Consider the following 17,708-nt stretch of genomic DNA (forward strand, 5'->3'; position numbering starts at 1 on the left):
CGTGATCCGCCCGTCTCGGCCTCCCAAAGTGCTGGGATTACAGGCTTGAGCCACCGCGCCCGGCCTCAAAATGTCATTCAAGACATTTTGTAATGTCTTGAATCATTGTAAGAGTAGCAAACTTGCAGGGTATCTCTGGGAGCCACTGAATATTTTTCAGTTACAGCACACGATCACATATTAGTTTCTGTTTATGTTGTCATTACACTGAAAATGCTAGATTGAATTATCATTTCCTGGAATCACAATATTAGATTTGAAAGGATCTGAAAAAACGATTTTCCAAATGTAGTGGATTAATATATTTTTGTGTTGCAATCAGTTGTTAAGTATGTCAAAATCATTAGTTATTCATGACAAGTGCCTATTATACTAGTGATAATTAAATTAGAGAAGATTGTGAAAGATATACCTACATTTGTTATGCAATATCTTCACTTTCGATTACTTGCATTAGGACTTTCTTTTTTTTTAGTGGATCTGAAACCAGTTAAACCTAGGCTGTCAGTTTTTTACATAATCCTGAGTATACCATGGCTGTTTGTTTCAAAATGTGATTGTCATCCACCGGGGAAAAAACAGTGGTTTAGTATCATTTCTCAAAGAGCATGTAGTCCTACTTTGGAACTTGAAATGTATAGAGTAATTTATGTAGTCATGTATCTCAATAGCTAAGTCTGTAACCTAGACTTCCTTGCTTCTTGCTTTTTACAACAAATGGTCAAATTTTCAAAAGCCAATGTATGAAATTGGGGCTGAGGCAGAAGAGAATTAGGCAAGGCAATTTGCCACCTTTTCCCAATCTTTAGTCTCAGTTTCCAAAGTAAAAGAAAAGTACCAGAAAAACAGGGTCCATATGGTGTATTTTGCATGTTATCTATGATCTAGAAACATTCTTTTCCAAATCTATTTGATTGCAACTCACAGTAAGAAATTGTTTAAATCACAACAGAACACACACTCACCTTCCACCATATTTGAAACAAAAAGTTTCAGGAAGCAATTTTTGCCCTTACTAGATATTATGCACTCTGATCTTTTATATCCTAGCCTATTTCATATAAAAATAAAATGGATTTTTGAGTTGCAGTTTGAAAAACATGCCTCTAGAAAACAGGAGACAGGTTAACTGTTAACAAACTCCAAAGTTACTAGCTTTGCTGAAATAATGTCACAGAATAATAAACTTCCTTCACATTTATTTGTACTACAGTCTCTCAGGCTTCAGAACAGAACCTGGCAGAATCTTTTCCTCTTTGGAACACCAGTTCATGACAATATCTCAGAGATTCTAAGACTCGTTGTTTCCCATGTGTTTACATCTCTGAATATGTTTCAGGCCAAGCGCGGTGGCTCATGCCTGTAATCCCAGCATTTTGGGAGGCCGAGGCGGGTGGATCATTTGAGGTCAGGAGTTCAACACCAGCCTGGCCAACATGGTGAAACCCCCTCTCTACTAAAAATACAAAAAGTAGCTGGGCATGGTGGCGCGTGCCTGTAATCCCAGATCCTCGGGAGGCTGAGGCAGGAGAATCACTTGTGCCTGGGAGGCGGAAATTGCAGTGGGCAGAGGGGGCGCCACTGCACTCCAGTCTGGGAGACAAGAGTGAGACCCTGTCTCAAAGAAAAAAAGAAAAGAAAAGATGTGGCTTAAAGGTGCCTTACTTATCAGTGGTATGGCATAGTTCCATTGGCAGCCTTTGTTTTCTTTCTTAGGTAACATAAAACAATGTAAGTCTATAATTTTTTTAGAGCTGCTATGAAATATATCAATAATAAGGATTATATAGGCCAAACTCTATTGCTTATTCATTTCAATGTATCCAACTTATCAGAATGCCTTCTGACTTCTTGTTAAGAAAATGTAATGAGATGAGAATAGCTTAAGAAAAAATTCTTAGTTCTGGGCTACAAGGGAAAATGAGTTATGACCGCAGTTTAATTACTAGAGAAAGCTTTCTCATTTGCTTTCATTGCGATCGGGGTTTGAGTATGATCTTTCTCTATTCTACCTCCCTTACTTCTGTATAGTTATTTCATTAGGCGGCTAGAGAGGTTCTTCGGATTATGGCTAAAAAAGAAAGCAAAAGGTTAAGTCCTAGAGTTAAGCCATTAGGAAAAAAAAGTTAAGGCATTAGAAAAAAAATTCAAGAATTAGGCTTTATTTTAAAAATGGAACCAACTGTCAAATTCCTGTGTACCCGTTTAAACTGTCACCAACCTAACACACTGTAAAACTTAATGACTGTAAAACTGGCAGCAGGATCCTGAACACAACAAGGAATAAAAATAAGTTTGCTAGGCTGTTTTCATCCCAGCGTGATTGAAATACACCGTTTCCTTAAAAAAAACCTCTAATGAGGGAAGCAGTAAATTAAATGCCACGGTTAATGTGCTACTAGAAATAGGAACAAGTAGTTACGGAATGCTTCTTAGGCCAGACACTCTACGATGCGTTCTTTTTTCTTTGTTTCGCTAAAGCTTTTACCAAGCTGGAGAGGGGTCCTAACTGAGCGCTGACCAGATCAGGGAGCCCTACTGTGCAATCTCCTCAGGTCAAGAAGGGCCCGGTACTACTGGCCCAGAAGGCCTGGCCGATCAACAGGCGCTGGGCCGACGGTGGTGGGCTCGCTTCCTGAGGCTGCCCTTGGGCATGCGGAAGGGGACTGCCTGGCGATAACACCCTGGCAAAGCAAGGTGGACACCGGCTCCCGCGCTGTTCCCGCCCGCCTGGCAGCGTAAGCAAGTCCACTGTTGTCTCCGGGCACCGTCACGTGACGGGAAGAGGGCGTGGCCGAAGCCCGTGATCCTAGGGGCGGGTCGGGCAGTGGGAGGGCGCTAGAATGTGAAGGATCTTGGCGGTTCTGGGTGCCCAGAAAGGCGGCGACGCGGCGGATGACAACATTAGGCCGCGACGCGCTTCTGGCCAGGCGGCGGCTGTAGGGTTAGCTTTGGACTCCGCAGTAGCCGCTGCCGGTAACAAGCCGACTCTGAGGGAAGGTGGGGGTCCGCCCTGGCCGGTGGACCGCGGAGCCGAAAATACCTGCCCCGCTGGGAGGCTGAGCCGGCAGTGCCCCCGCGGCAGCTGGGCAGCGCCCTCCGTCCGGGCTCGCGCCCCAGCTGCCGCCGACGACAGCGGCCGAGAGCAGTTGGGGTCTGACTAGACGCGTACGGGGCCCCGGACCCCGGCGCCGCGGGGACTCCGGAGGAACCAGCTCCTTGCGTCCCGCCTTCCTGGGATCTCCGCACGAGTGAGTGTTGCTCCATTCCTGAGGTGGGGGTGCTGGGTCCGCACCCCTCAGAGCGACTGCGCACCCTTATTGCCACATTCTGAGCTCGGGCTGTCGGGGACTCCTGGCCACCCGCGCGGAGGAGTTCTTTGGCTCCTTTGTTCCATTTTGGAGTAGGGGGATTGGAAAGGCTGGCGGGGTGGAGTGTTTTGAGGCCCACAGTAGGTGCATCTGCAGCCTTACAAAAGCCGCGGCAGGGGAACTGGGGTGGGAGGCTCTTGGAGCATTTCGACCGCCCCGGGTGTCTGTCCCTCCTGAAGTTTGATAGGTCGATGGCATGGGTCTCGTTGGGAGCCCCCGCGCACAGGAGAGCTGGCGCTTTGTCGCTTGGTGCGGTTAAGGCGAGGCTCCTTTTTTCCTGTGACAGCCCCAGAGGAGGCTGTGCCGCGCATCGCAGACCGCACCCGCCTTTGCAGAGCCGAGCGACACGGTGTTGTTCCTCTAAGCCTCAGTTCTCCTGGCCTTCTTGTAACGTGGGAGGAAAGCCAAGCCTTTGCTGTGCTTTTAAATTTAATATTTGTTTCTAAGCCCTCTCTCAAGAGTGGAGTCAGGTTCCAAGGAGCTTCACATGCAGCATGCTTTAGGTTCATTGAACCACCCACTCAAGACTGGCTGAGGCGAAGCAACAGTATATGCAGATTTTCCATTCACAAAAGTCATTTAACCCTCTTTATGAGACACATCTGCGTTGCAGAACGTAACCTAATTTCATTTTATTTAAATGCTTTCTGAAATAATAGGTAACTTGTACTACGTAAACAGATGGGTAAACTAACTGATAATATAAGTATATATGCATTAAATAAAAAATTTAATGATGTTTTTGCCTTTCTGCTGCTGGAAGACTTAAATGACGTCTGGATAGTAATACAGTGTCTCCTGCATGGCAGTTAAGTTTTTCCCCAAATTAGTGCTGCTTTTGAAATAATCATTTAAAACAGTTTTTGCCTCCCTTAGTATCCTAGAGAGAGCAAGAATTGTGGAGAATTGTGGGTGAATTGATTGTTAGATTTTGCTCATTTCCTAGGGTTTCATCTAAACTTGCTCATGCTGAGAGGCTATCATCAGTTTCTATGCTTGCTAGAACCTGTTTTGCAGTGAAATTATTAAGATCATGCTAGTTTTATAAAATAGGTTGGAAAAGGAAGAGTAAGGCCATGCAGTTTAAAACTGTTCTCTATGAAAGTACAACTAATTTCAAATATTTGTAACTTTTATTTTTTTTTGATATTAACCATGTATGGAGTGACTATAATATGCCAGTTCAAAGAGCTGAGAAAGGGAATAGATGAAACTTAAGCTACCTTTTGGGTCTTTAATTATGGACATCAAGGTATTGCGGTCACATTCCATGTCAACCGTTTGAACAGCAATACCGTGTACACAGGTGCTTAGAAATGCCTGTTTAATTAAAAATGGCCATAGTTTATTTATTTTTGATTGGATCATAATAGTTATTGAATCTCTGATCTGTGGAAAGATGCTACTATATTTTCCAGTTAGAATGTTATTGCATTTTAAAGGCAGTCAAATATGTTTTTTATAACACATTCAGGGTACTTATACATTTGTCAATATTCAGTTTCTTGGTTCATTTAAAAATTGAAAGCCTTAGACTACACTTTGGGGATAAATTTACAATTGTGTATAATGAAGTTATGTTTTAGTTTGTTTTAAGAAAAATGATGAAATTATGAATTTGTAAAATATGCATTACAAAAGAAATTTTATTTTTATTTTTTTACACAGAGTCTCACTCTGTTTCCCAGGCTGGAGTGCAGTGGTGCAACTTGGCTCACTGCAGCCTCTGCCTCCTGGATTCGAGATATTCTTATGTTTCAGCCTCCTGAGTAGCTGGGATTACAGATGCGCGCCACCATGCCAGGCTAATTTTTGTATTTTTATTAAAGATGGGGTTTCACCATGTTGGCCAGGCTGGTCTCCAACTCCTGGCCTCAAGATCCATCCGCCTCAGCCTGCCAAAGTGCTGGTATTACAGGCATGAGCCACTGCGCCTGGCGGATCTTTCGTTTAAAAGTACGAATTGCAGAATTTTAACCAGTGTTACTACATTTCAACTTGCTTTGGTTTGTAAATAATCCTTCAAAAGCAGATTTCTTGAATTGAGGCATTAAAGACAAAGAATTGATACAGTACATAGATTTAGTTTTCTGATACTAATTTGGAAAACTTTAATCCTAATAACAATACCTGAAATGTCATGTTGTAATGTTGGTATTATATCGAAAGTTAAAAACATTTATAGCAATGTTCTTGGAGCATCAGGCAATTCAAAGAGGACATAGGTCCTGCCTTAATCTTACAAATAATGACCTGCAAATAAGACAAACACAACTTGAATAAAAAAGCCTCTGAGAGGCCAGGCATAGTGGCTCACGCCTGTAATCCCAGCACTTTGGGAGGCCGAGGTGGGCAGATCACCTGAGGTCAGGAGTTCGAGACCTGCCTGGCCAACATGTTGAAACCCTGTCTCCACTAAAAATACAAAAAAACTAACTGGGCGGGGCAGTGCGTGCCTGTAATCCCAGCTGCTTGGGAGGCTGAGGCAGCAGAATCACTTGAACCCGGGAGACGGAGGTTGCAATGAACCGAGATCATGCCACTGCACTCCAGCCTGGGAGACAGAGCAAGACTCAGTCTCAAAAAAAAGAAAAGCCTCTGAGAAATATACAATTTTTAATGAAGGTGGCTAGATACAAGGAGATTAGTAGAGGTGCTTGACTGGAACAGTTGTGGCCAAAGTATAGCTTCCTTGTGATGAGACACAGGAAGAGATGTCTAGACTCATGTTGTGTGCATATTTCATGGCAGTATGTGGGAAATCCCTGAGAGATTTTAGATCTATCTTTCTTCCCACCTTGGTCCCCATCCCTCATATATCCTCACAAAGTCATAAAATTCTCATGCGGAAGGCGTGATAGAAGGAATTTTTCTTCCTGAAAAGTGTTACCAAGCTTGCGAGGGAGAGAGCTATTTTCGGAGACCTTATAGAGAAGAAATCCTAGTCCTAGAGCATCATATTCTTATACCCTGTTATTTTTACCTTTGTTGAAGATCCAGATAGTGTAAATTCTCCATGATAGCGAGGTCTTTGTCTGTTTTGCTCACCATTGAATCTCCAAATTCTCAATAGTTAATGAATGAAAAATATCTACTTCCAGATATATGACTGGAGAACAAAAGGAGTATCTGTTAATGTAGTCCAAACTAAATGCAAGCGCGAAATGATAAAGGAAGGATGTTAGCTTGGGAGGAGGGGAACAGGTCATATAATCTGGGAAACTTTCTTGGAGGAGGTGATTCTTGAGTTAGGTTTTGGTGTAGGCTGTGTGTCTGAAGGTAAGCGATGTCTAAGCGGGTAGACAACGTGCAGCAAAGCATTTAAGTCAACTGAATAAATTATGTCAGATAAAGCACAGTGAGTCTTTTTTTGTAACATTATGAAGAATTTTTCTTCTCCCATCTCTATTTTCACCTCTCCCTAGATAAAAAGATTAACGTGCTTTGCAAGAGCAGAGATTGACAGTGCTTGAGTTTTGGCAGTACGGTGAGGGTCAGAAAATTTGAATTGGTGTTCTGACTGAATCTTATACAAGCATCATTTCCATCGGCAAATCAGTTGGTCTTAGTTTTCTCGTTTGTAAATCAGGATAATAATCCGTGGTTGCTGGGAGAACAAAATTACGTAATGCATGTGAAAGTGCATACCTCAATATGAATGTGCCTACCTCAGTGTGTCACACATAGGAGGACTTCAGCAAATACAAAATTATTTAAAACATTTGTTTCCAGATCTTTAAAAAATATTTTGATTCATTTGTCATGAACTCTAATATTTGCTTGACTGATCTAGATGACTCATGGCATTATGTTTAAATTGATGAGAATCAAAATTCTAGATAATTTTTTTTCAGTCAGTTTAATGTTTTCTGATAGAAATGAGGCTTAATTGTATTACTGCTTAATGTTAACCACAAGGAATTCTAGAAGCCTCAAATCTTTGAAGCTCAAAGTAAGGGATATGTGTAGCAGAAAATCTGAGCCTTTAAGCTTTTTTTCTCTATATAATTTGTTTTTGAAGAAATTGTCTTTGCTTGTAATGTCATTTATCTATTCATTGTTGTGATAAGGGGTTTTCCAGTTATTTTTTTTTTTTTTTTTTTTTTTTTTTGAGACAGAGTCTGGGTCTGTCGCCCAGGCTGGAGTGCAGTGGCCAGATCTCAGCTCACTGCAAGCTCCGCCTCCCGGGTTTACGCCATTCTCTCGCCTCAGCCTCCCGAGTAGCTGGGACTACAGGCGCCCGCCATCTCGCCCGGCTGATTTTGTATTTTTTTAGTAGAGACGGGGTTTCACCGTGTTAGCCAGGATGGTCTCGATCTCCTGACCTCGTGATCCGCCCGTCTCGGCCTCCCAAAGTGCTGGGATTACAGGCTTGAGCCACCGCGCCCGGCCGTTTTCCAGTTATTAAGAAAAAAATTACCAAAAATATTTTCTGTGTTTTTAGTGATGTGACTATAGGCCATGAAGATCTCTACCTTCCATGTTTTATTATAAAATTCAGTATTTCTTGAGCAAACGAACAGACATCTGCATTATTTATCTAAGCTTTTTGTGCCAGTAGCTGTTTGTTCATTTATGAATCTCAGAATTTCATTATACTTTGTGAACTCTTTGTAGTGTTTTTGATCCTTAGAGCAGTCTGTCCTTGGTATAATATTTGGAAGAGAATATTATTATAGAAAGACTAAAAAGAGTCTTGAGTCTTTTTATTATATGAAGACTAAGAAGAGTCATCAAATGATAAGCCAGTTACCTGCTAATTTCCCATTTTCAAGAAGGACTGGAAAAAGAGGAAATGGTTTCAGAGCTTGACTTTTTTCAAATAAAAGGGAGAAGCTTTTTGATTTAGAGTTCTTGAAAACTTGATAAATTCAGAGGGAAATTGTTATAGGTCATATTAATAGCTAATGTGCATCAACTTCTGTATACCAGGTACTGTACTACTCTGGAAGTACTTGACATGTCATCACATTTGATCCTGACAACCACCCCCAATCTGGCTATTTTCTTTTTTTTAAACCTGAGCAACTGACAGATTAAGTAAGTGGTGGAGCCAGGATTTGAACTAAACCTGAGGCACAGAGAAGTTAAGTCCTGCTGAAAGGATTTAAACTTGAGGTTTAACCTGACCTTTGACTTTGGAGCCTATCCTTTTAACCATCATATTATATACTGCCTCGTATAATTTATTTGCAGTTGCTCCTCTTGATAGGTCTTGACCTTGTGATCTTCCTGAGTCTGTTTTGGTTGTGTGATTTATAAAATGCACTTTACTTTATAAGAAGATGGAATATAACCTTGATTTTTTTCCCCTCATTTTACTTGTATTTGACTGACATCCTATTTTTAAATCTTAAAAGTAAAGCAAATATTTATTTTATTATTTATGTAGTTGTCATTTTCTTAGTGGGGAATTTCAGAGTAACTGGAAATAACATAACAATATTTAAAGCTAAGTTGTTATAATTAAAAAATTATTTTAAAGAATAAGGCCGATTCACAGAATTGGTGTTGCTATAATTAAAAAATTGTTTTAAAGAATAAGGCTGATTCACAGAATTGGTGTGCATTTTTTTTAGTTTTTTTTTTTTTTTTTTTTTTTTTTTTGATACAGAGCCTCACTCTGTCACACAGGCTGGAGTGCAGTGGTGTGATCACGGCTCACTGCAACCTCTGCCTTCTGGTTTCAAGCGATTCTCATGCCTGAGCCTCCTGAGTAGCTGGGATTACAGGTGCCTGCCACCATGCCTGGCTAATTTTTTGTATTTTTAGTAGAGATGGGGTTTCACCATGTTGATCAGGCTGTTCTCGAACTCCTGACGTAAAGTGATCCACCTGTCTCGTCCTCCCAAAGTGTTGTGTTGCGATTATAGGTGTGAGCCACCGCGTCTGGCCTTTTTTTTTTTTTTTTTTTTGATATAGGATCTTGAGCTGTCACCTAGGCTGGAGTGCAGTGACACTACCGTGGCTGACTGCAGCCTCGATCTCCCAGGCTCAAGTGATCCTCCCGTCTCTGCCTCCCAAGTAGCAGGGACTACAGGCGAACACCATCACATATGGCTAATTTCTAAGGTTTTTATTTATTTATTTTTTTTTGGTAGAAACAGGGTCTTACTCCTGACCTCAAATGATTCTCCCACCTTGGTCTCCCAAAGTGCTGGGATTATAGGTGTGAGCTGCCATGCCAGGCCTATTTAGTGATATTTGAGGGACATAGATCTGTATAGTTGAAATTTGAAATTTATCCTGTTGAGATGACCATTGGTAAGATAATTTTTGCTTTTTGGCTGCCAAATGCCTACATATTAATAGGAAGAGTTTGTCAGATTACATAATTTTTTACAGGGAAGGCTGGGGCCCATGTGGAAATTATGGAATCTGTGTTGGTATATTTTGATGGGATGAAAGTATGGTAGATCTGGAGAGAGAGAAGTAATGAGGTGGGATGCCTTGGATGTGAGGGCACAGGTACATTGTTCAAGTGGAGAGTAGGATGAGGGACTTCTGGAGACTAATTTTGCTTAGTGTGTAATTTTGCACATTGTTATGATTATAATAACTTGTAAGATCAGCAATTTGGAAGTAAAGAAAAGCAGTGCTGTGCATCATAGTGTGGAGTTTGTAATAGTTCCTAGGCTGTTTTGCAAGATGTAGGTGCTTTACAAATATCCATTGGTAGTAATCGAAGTGTGCTGTCTTATCACCTATTTTAGAAATCTGGAGAGGCAGAATAGCACGAACCCTGGAGCCAGACTGCCAAAGTTCACAACTGGTACAGCCACTTACTAGCCTATTGCCCTGGAATGCTAACTTGGGGTGGCCAAAAGGGAAGAAAATGGTGTATTTAAGCAGAGAGGGGGCCAGAGGTAGTACTCTTGTGAGTTTTCCATGGTTCTTACATGGTCTGAAAGGGACCTGGATGTTCTCACATATGCCTAGTGAAGGAAATAGAAGTTAGTAGAGTGAGAGCCAGCAAGCTTGTCATGAGGCTGCTATTGTGAGGGAGGGACCATGTAGTAGACAGAGGTTGTGGGAAGGGCAGATTCATTTCATTGCCCACCAAAAATTGTGCTTGCAACTATTTTTTTTTTCTTTTTTTTGAGATGGCGTATCACTCTGTTGCTTAGGCCGGAGTGCAGTAGCAGGATCTTGGCTCATTGCAACCTCTGCCTCCTGGGCTCAAGTGATTCTTGTGCCTTAGCCTTCCGAGTAGCTGGGACTACAGGGACGTGCCACCGTGCCTGGCTAATTTTTTGTATTTTTGGTAGAGATGGACTTTCACCATGTTGCCCAGGCTGGTCTCAAACTCCTGAGTTCAAGCGATCTGCCCGCCTCAGCCTCCCAAAGTGCTGGCATTACAGGTGTGAGCCACTGTGCCTGCCACGACTGTTTTTCACCAGTGGAATGTGAATAGAAATAAATTTGTTGTCACTTCTGGGTTGAAGTGGCAGAAAAAATAGGTATTCTTTCTTCACTTTCTCTTTTCTAATTCAAGGGCCAGATGCAGAGGCTTAGACTCTTAAGGGATGGTGAAGCCATAAGATTGAAAAGATCTACAGTCCCTAAATTGACCATGTGAAAGAAAGTTGTGTACCAAACAGGAACACTCACAATGGATTGTAATATTAATGAAAAATTTTAATTGTGTGAAAATCTGGGGTTTATTTGTTAAGCAGCTAGTGTTGCCTTAAGTATAAGCCAGGGACTGGATAGAGGAGGTAGTCGAGACTGTAATAATATCCGTACCAGCAAGAGCTGAGGTGGGTGGGGCCAAGTTAGGAGATCCTCTGGATACTTCTCCAACATATTCATCAGCGTGTGCCACTGTGACTCTGTGAGGGCCGATATTCAAACCTCAGAGGCCTGTGAGGATCCCCAGGGCAATCTGTGGGTGTGTATTTAGACTAATCGTAATACTTTAGTGTCCATGAAAGCTTTATCTTATGCCCAGTCACCATGATAAGAATGAGGAACAGAGAAAATCTATACAAGTCGGAAGAGTTTTCTTAAAGTAGGGTTTCTTAACTTGACTCTGTTGATATTTTGGGCTGGATAATTCTTTGTTGTGAGTTCCTGTCCTTTGTAGAATGTATAGCAACATCCCTGGCTCTACTAGATGCTAGTGTCATCTCTCTTAATTGTGACAATTAAAAATGTTTCAAGATATTACCAGATGTTCCCTGGGGGCAAGGTCACCCTCAGTAGAGAACTACTGCTTTAAAGATTGAATGTATCTGAAAGAAATGATTTTAAATGGAAAGAAACTATTATCCTTTTTTTTTTTGAGGCGGAGTCTCGCTCTGTCGCCAGGACTGAAGTGCAGTGGCCAGATCTCAGCTCACTGCAAGCTCCGCCTCCCAGGTTTACGCCATTCTCCTGCCTCAGCCTCCTGAGTAGCTGGGACTACAGGCGCCCGCCACCTCGCCCGGCTAGTTTTTGTATTTTTAGTAGAGACAGGGTTTCACCGTGTTAGCCAGGATGGTCTCGATCTCCTGACCTCGTGATCCGCCCGTCTCGGCCTCCCAAAGTGCTGGGATTACAGGCTTGAGCCACCGCGCCCGGCCTATTATCCTTAATTAAAGAACTTTTTCCCCTTTTAGGGGATAGGTAAGGTTCATGGGGAGCGGTTCATTTCTGTATATCCAATAAAGGGAGCTATGTTGTTTTTATAAAACTTCCTAGTTTCTAGTGTGTGTGTGTTTTCCTCTCTCTCTCGATATATTGTGTATGTATATATGTTTGTATTATTTTTTGAGCAACAGTCTCCTCCTGTCACCTGGGCTGGAGTGCAGAATTTCTGAGCAGAAGGGATCCTCCTGCCTCACCTTCCCCAGTAGCTAGGACTACAGGTGTGTGCCACTGTGGCTGGCTACTTTATTTTTTTGTACAGACAGGGTTTCGCTATTTTGCATACACTGAATTTGAACTCCTGCCTCCCAAAATGTTGGGATTACAGGCATGAACCCTAGTGCCTAGCCTTAATGTTGATTCACCTTTCTCTTTATCAGCTTTAGAAATTACTTGAATTTTCCATGTATTACCTTATTATTATTTCTTCTAAACTGGTAGCTGTACTTTTTATTGGCTAGACTAAGCCTGACCAGTCCCTGACTGGTGAGCTGCATGCAGCCCAGGACAATTTTGAATGTGGCCCAACACAAATTCATAAACTTTCTTAAAGCATAATGAGATTTTTTTGTTTTTTAAAGCGCATCAGCTATTGTTAGTGTTAGTGTATTTTATGGGTGGTCCAAGACAATTCTTCTTCCAGTGTGGTCCAGGGAAGTCAAATGATTGGACACCCTTGGCCTAGACAAATACGTGTTTTTTCCCCTGTAATCTCAGCTGTCATGTCCACAGGTTGTCTCTAAATTATGAAAACCAATAAAAACTGTTGATATTATGACTGTGTAAGTATTATTTAATGCTGAGCCAGATAATGTGCTTAGATTATGATTTCTGTCCCTGGGCTGCCAGAAGAAACATGTTGATAATATAGACGATAAGTAGATTTTACTTATTTTATCAATTCTGACCATCGAATTAAAAAAAATTTTGATATGACCAAAATCTAACTTTGGACTTTAAAATATTTTTGAATAGGACTTCCTGTTTTTCTTAGTGTCTTAAATTACCCTCTTTTCTTGTACTATATGCCTCGATCATAGCCTCCCCTACACCCCAGTTCCCCCATACCCCAACTCTTCAGCATACTACCTTTTGTGCTGCGTCCTTTATTTATCTGTAGTTGTCTGTAACTCTGCCTCCATTTGGACTCTTTTAGGTCTCTTCTTGTAACTTCCTTTCTCCTTACTCTTGAGTTGGATCCATTCTGTTACACATTTTTTTTTCCTTTTTTTGCATCTGCTTGATCGGTTTGTTGGAGTACATCTTCAAGTAACTCTTTGAAAAAGAAGTATGTATGAGAGGCAAACTTTCCGAATTCTGTGTAAAAAAGTCTTCATTCTATTCTCACAAATGATTGATAATTTGGCTGGGTGCAGTATTGTTAGTTAGAAATAATTTTCCTTTAGAACCCTGAAAGCATTGCTCTGATGTCTTCTAGCATGTAGGAATGGTGATTAGAAGTCATATATCAACGCCTGTAATCCCAGCACTTTGGGAGGCTGAGGCGGGTTGATCATGAGGTCAAGAGTTTGGGACCAGCCTGGTCAACATAGTGAAACCCTATGTCTACTAAAAATTAGCTGGGCGTGGTGGTGGGCGCCTGTAATCCCAGCTGCTCAGGAGGCTGAGGCAGGAGAATCACTTGAACCTGGGAGATGGAGGTTACAGTGAGCTGAGATGGAACTACTGCACTCCAGCCTGGGTGAGACACCGTCTCAAAAAAAAAAAAAAAAAAGTAGTCGTGTATCAGTCTGATTCACTGTCCTTTTAAGGTGATTTGCTCTTTATTCTGTCTGAAAGCTTTTAGAATCCGTTCTTTTGTGTCTTCTACAAAGTCATAATGAGGTGTATAGGTCATTTTTGTTTTGTTCGGCTGTTTATGTAGATACAGTCTGAATCAGATTATTTTTCCAATTCCTGGAAATTCTCTTCTCTGTCTTTAAAAATGTCCTCGCTTCATCTTTTTTTTGCTTTTCAGTGGGCAGTTGCTTTCTGTTTTGATCTTCCTTGTCTCATCTTTTATATTTTGTGTTTCTCTTTGTTCTGTGATGTTCAGGGGAATTTTTTTCCCCTTTAGTATTTTGGCTGATTTTCCTGGGGGTAATCTATAAGTTTTGTTCTCTTTTTCTTTTCCTACCATTTTTACATTATGCTGTGTTATCATCTTGAGTCTTAAAATGTGTAAATTAGATTTTTTTAAAGATACCTTGTGTCTCCTTGTGTCTATAATTTATCTCCTTTTCTCCTCCGGTCAGTTTTTATGTTTGTTTTTGTAATCATTCTTTTTTCATGCTCAGTTTTACTTATATGCCTGATAATTCTTGGTTGTCCATTCATGGTTAAGAAAGACAGACTAGGTTCCTGGTCACCCTCCCTCCCCTGTTCCTTGGACTGTTTTCCCTATTAGATTTTTTTTTTCCTTTGAGTAGGAATTCTGGCCAGAGCACTTTGTGGGGCAAGGTAGTAGAGTAGGATCTGTCTTTTGGCAGATTGTTTTAGGGTAAAAGAGAGAGGAGCTAGCTGCTAGGCTATGTATGGGCCCTTTAAATGATGGATGAGATGTGTTTACTCTGTGCCACACCTCTACTTAGCTTTCCCTAGATAGTGGTTCACTTTATTTAGGGAAAAGCTGACTTGTTTTTTTGCCTGGAGGTAAAATGTCAGTTGTTTAGATGTAGCTTGGAAATAGGGGATGGGAGATATAGCTGTCCCTTATAGTTAGTCCTAAGTAATACTCAGTTCTCTTATTTTTAACCCTACTATTTATTTCCACCCTCTGCTGTACCATTTACATTATAATCATGCTTTCCTGGGGATCTTGTCAGACGTGTTGGTTCCCATCCTTTCCGTGTCACTCTTAAAGGGTATAATGAGGCTGTGGCTTTTTCTGCTTGTTATTTCTATCAACCTCATATACTTTAATTTCTCAGAAATTTGTTGGATTTTCTTTCTAACCTCAATTTTAATTTCTTTACTCTTACAATTTTCTTTCTTTTATGAGTTGTTTTTATTTCAATGGCATATCTGGAGTAACTGGAGGGAAAGTTTATATTTAGCGCCCCATCTTTTATTAGAAGTCTTCTAGCTTCATAAACAGAAGAAACAGAGCGTATTGAGCTTTTTTTTTGTTAATGCAGATTTATTCATAGAAATTATGATCATGATACAGTGTTAAAATACACTTATGTCCCTTCGCTATTGATTTGTATAGTTATTTGTGCCTTTATGCCACTTGGTCCTAAAACTTGAACTCTGAATTCTTGCTCGCTTCATAGTTTTTCTGTTTCCCCTTTCGTTGTCCTCTACCCCAACTTGCACGTTGTTATGATTATCTTGCCATTTCTTGTTTGCTACTTGGAAACTGAATGAGACTGTTTAGAATTGTGTGTAAAATAGGGACTTTGCTGCAGGGAATGGCATTTTAGCTTTAAACACCTGACCCTTGTGGCATCTTGATTATTTAGAAGCCTTTTTTTCTGTTTCTCGAGTGTATCTAGATGGGTGAGGTGTTACTCTTTTTCATTTACTTCTCTGCCTCACGTGTGATAGCTACTTTGGTTCAGTAGTTGATATTTTTTCCTCCATTGCTTTTCCTTCTCTTCTGTATTATCTTTGGTACTTTAAATGTTGAGTTTAGATTGCCTAGCAAGTTCATTGGAAGCCTTAATGCTCATTTGTTCCTTTCATTTTCTACCCATAAAAATTTGCTAGCATTGTTTTATTATTTTTTATTGTTTTATATTTTTTGTTTTTTTGTTCCTAGCATTGTTTTAAACTTGTCTTTTACTTCTTTTCCCAGACTCCTTTTCATAATCTTCAGACTCCATATTGATTGAGCTTAGAATACTATTGTAAATTAACCTGGGTGAATAAATTTAAATATATTCATCTCATTTCCCTCTCTTCTGTGATATTTCTGCATTGGCAGAATGCAAATCTTGTTTAATTCTGCTCTTAATCTTGTTTAATCATGTTCAATTCTTCTCTCATAAGATTTTGAAGTTCTTTCTTCTGCAGCTATGGTTTTGACTATTGGAATGTGTGTCTTTTGTAATTGGAGTTATAATTCTCCTGCAATCAGAAGTTTTTACATGCCAGATTTAAAAATGCTGACTACTTTGAAGTTGAAAATCCAGTCAGAGGGATTGTGGTTTGGAAGGCTGAAATCCCCAAATTTGGCCTGATTATATAAGGTATTATAGAACTTTCATAGTAAATACTGTACTTGTTTGAAATTTAAAGTAGCTTAGAAAATAATTGGCCCCTTTACAGTTTTTTTTTTTTTTTAATTTGCTCATTGTCCAGGAAATCAAAGTTTTAAATATTTTCTAATGTAGTGGACTGATTACTGATAATTTTGTTACCTTTCTCTATATTCTGTGAAACTAACTTTTGATTTTAGATCAAGAAACTTTTAGAATGAAGTGGTTATATATCTCATGCTTTATTTTTTGCAGGTATTCTAAGAATTTTCCCTCTCAGATATCAGTTGTCATGATTAATTTCTTCTTGACTGATGGAATCCTTTATTCCTTCTATTATGTTTATAATTTTGATAACTTTTTTTTGCTATCCCTGAAATTTTAAATAGAATTTTCAAACATCAGATTGTATACCTTAAATATGTATTTTTTTATATGTCAGTGATACCTTAATAATGCTGCTAGAAAATAGAATCTTCAGCATTATATAGATAATACTTTGAATATTTTAAAATTGGCTCTCATTATTTTCCCAAGAATTTATGATTAGGTTGTAGGAATTTAAAAAAATACCCTGTCATTACCGAGGGAATATTTCTCTGTAAAAACAGAGATCCGTGTAAGAGGTTGATTGTTTAACATAAATTTAACATGCATTTTAACTAGCAAGATCTTGTTTATTTGGTTATTTTGGAGGAGCTTCTTCGTAATTCATTAATAGAGGTTAATAGTAAATAGTAGAAATTAGCATTTTCTTGACATTTTGATTATGCAGAAAATATAGATGTTTCTTGCTATAAGCAGGGAATTGGTTCCAGGACCCCCCACATAACACAAAATCCGTGCGTAGAAGTCCCATTGTTGGCCCTGCGGAACCTGCGTATTGTAAACGTCAGCTCTCTATGTATGTGGTTTTAACATCTTACGAATCCAGTGTTTTTAATCCTTGTTTGGCTGAAAAAAATCTGTGTATAAGTGGACCCATGCAGTTCAAACTCTTGTCGTTCAAGGGTCAACTCTAAGTTTTTGAAAATATTCACTGAGAATTTTTTCCTTGTCATGTTGATCAGAGTCTTTTAGGAACAGGCCTTCCATATAAGAGTTAGCTCCATAGTTTCTCATTTTTTGTTAGTTATTCTTAATTCACAAATTATGTTGGTTTTCACAGTTCCTGTTTGAATTGGCACAGAGAAGTTTAATTAAGCGTCTTGGTTACTTACGTTGTAAATTAGAGATGATGACTCTTCTGGTTGTGGTAATTTATACTTAGAATTCAAAACCCAGAAGCATCTAGACCAGGGTTAGGCACTCAGATACTCATTTTTGTTTCATGCCCAAGATAGCCATTTTTAGTCTGTATTGAAATATGAAGAAATTGCTTTTGGGATTGAATATCAGTAATACAATTCTTTGAGACTGTCTTGAATTAACTTTAGATCTTGCATTTCAAGCTTTGATCCTTAGTAATGAACCATCAGCTTAAGTATGGGGATGATTTTTTACTTGT

General features: G+C 39.9%; 1 protein-coding gene across 9 annotated transcripts in view; it reads left to right on the plus strand.

Annotated features, from left to right (window-relative positions):
• The first annotated feature begins 2,826 nt into the window (after positions 1-2,826).
• Positions 2,827-17,708, plus strand: part of OSBPL8 (oxysterol binding protein like 8) — a 231,126-nt gene continuing 216,244 nt past the window's right edge. For 7 of the 9 annotated variants that reach the window (XM_033221204.1, XM_033221206.1, XM_033221208.1 and 4 more), the window contains exon 1: positions 2,827-3,251. The gene's annotated coding sequence lies outside the window, so the exon portion shown is untranslated. The remainder of the gene's footprint in view (positions 3,252-17,708) is intronic. The other 2 variants (XM_033221214.1, XM_033221210.1) reach the window with 2 other exon arrangements.

The sequence above is a fragment of the Trachypithecus francoisi genome, unplaced genomic scaffold (genome assembly GCF_009764315.1).
Source record: "Trachypithecus francoisi isolate TF-2019V2 unplaced genomic scaffold, Tfra_2.0 Lachesis_group11, whole genome shotgun sequence".
In the NCBI taxonomy this organism is placed as follows: domain Eukaryota; kingdom Metazoa; phylum Chordata; class Mammalia; order Primates; family Cercopithecidae; genus Trachypithecus; species Trachypithecus francoisi.